At 33.7% G+C, this 1,755-nt stretch overlaps 1 non-coding gene across 1 annotated transcript; it reads left to right on the top strand.

Moving 5' to 3' along the window:
• Positions 1–216: 216 nt before the first annotated feature.
• Positions 217–1,277, top strand: LOC111992102 (uncharacterized). Its single transcript, XR_010623696.1, has 3 exons — positions 217–350; positions 438–533; positions 623–1,277. It is a non-coding gene; the product is annotated as an uncharacterized LOC111992102 (transcript).
• The last annotated feature ends 478 nt before the right edge of the window (positions 1,278–1,755 follow it).

Consider the following 1,755-nt stretch of genomic DNA (forward strand, 5'->3'; position numbering starts at 1 on the left):
ATTACTTTTAGTAGATGTCTGTCATCCCTGCAGCTGGATTTGTGGCTGTTATTATGAGTTAAGAGTTTTGGGAACCTGTAATTGATAAACCTTACTTAAGTTGTCAAGCTTTTAAATATAGTCCCTGTGCGTATCAAGTTTGTCTGAACTAAAATCCATTTGTCACCTGCCTTTTCCCTTTTCTTTATTTATATATTTTCAGTGGTACTTCATGAAATTTTCAAGGGTGCTAAAAGTTGTGTTTATTTTAGGTTATTTGTGGAGCAGGGATGATTGGTTTGAGTGTTACATTTGGAACTCTTTTGGGTTGGCATGTCTACCTTATCATTCATAATATGACAACCATAGAGGTAGGTTGTGAGTTTCCAGAGTTGGATGTTTCATCATTGTTTTTCAAGTAATTACTGGTGATGATCTCATGATGAACCCTTTACCAGTATCACGAAGGAGTACGGGCAGCATGGTTGGCTAAGAAGTCTGGTCAGAATTATCAACATCCATTCAATCTTAGTGTTTACCAAAACATAACCTTGGTCTCTCTCTCTCTCTCTCCTTTTGTGTATTGATATTTCAATTAAGTTTGTGATCAGTCAATATGGTAACTTATTTGCCTTTTGTTCAGGTTTTAGGTCCAAACATGCTGAAATGGTTGTGCCCCACAGCAGTGAGTCATCTAAAAGATGGTCTTGCCTTCCCTATTTCACATGATAGTTTATAAAAATTTTCTGCCTCCGCTCATGCCTGTTAATCAGCACATAAAGGAATGAAGAGTTATTATTTTATTCTCTTCTCAATATGAAAGAAGCAAGAAGCCGACCAGAGTTGACTAAAGTTTATTATGGATAAATTGGAGCAAGATCTTGCGTTCAATTAGGTACACTAGAAAGCTTACACAGATGAGTCGGTTGATGAAACCTAAGTTGACTGGTGCTCTCTTACCATGCTGAAGTGAAACATGATAAAGTTCTTGCAACATCTGATTGCATATATAAAAATTTTAAAAAAAATCATTAAAACATTGATATGTAACACTGATACCAGATGATTTTACGTTGATATCATTGTAAACCACATATGATTAGAGCCCATACCTTATAGTTAACATGGAAGAAGTTGTTGTAATATCCTGATATGAAGGCCCTGTCTTGATAAAAGTTTCTTATGTGTGCTATTTTCATTTGTAAATTCAGTCATTCTCTACCCAATTTATTCGTGGTCCACTAATTTTGTTGTTTCCTTTTTAAGTAATAATACTCACTTTGAAACTCATTTCACAAGATGTTAATTTCCTACTTTGTCTTTATTTTGACTCATCTAATTGGATGAAATCCATCATTTCATGGTTTTAGAAACTTTTTTTTTTTTGGCGTATATGCTTTTGTTTTTATTCATTTATACACCTCGATTCGTTTGCATGCTTATCCACTTAACTTTTGGTTTGATTAAGAATCCTTGAGATTGGTTGTAACATGGTGAACATTACATGACTGCTTTATATTTTTTTAATAATGATCCTTTGTGTCCATATAATCTTAAAGTTAACACCACCAAAGGACATTAATCCCGAGTTCCTGAAAAAGAAGAATATTGTTAACAAGCAATGATAATCTTGGTCAATGGACAAGTTTTTGGTATTCAAAATAATACTTTTTTTGAAGGATAAAGCAAAGGCGACAACTTTGTTTCTTCTTCTTTCTGCTGTTTTTCTTTATATTTTAACTTGACTGTCTTCTAACACTTTCCACAGGGTACTTT

The sequence above is a fragment of the Quercus suber genome, unplaced genomic scaffold (assembly GCF_002906115.3).
Source record: "Quercus suber isolate HL8 unplaced genomic scaffold, Cork oak 2.0 scaffold_356, whole genome shotgun sequence".
Lineage (NCBI taxonomy): Eukaryota > Viridiplantae > Streptophyta > Magnoliopsida > Fagales > Fagaceae > Quercus > Quercus suber.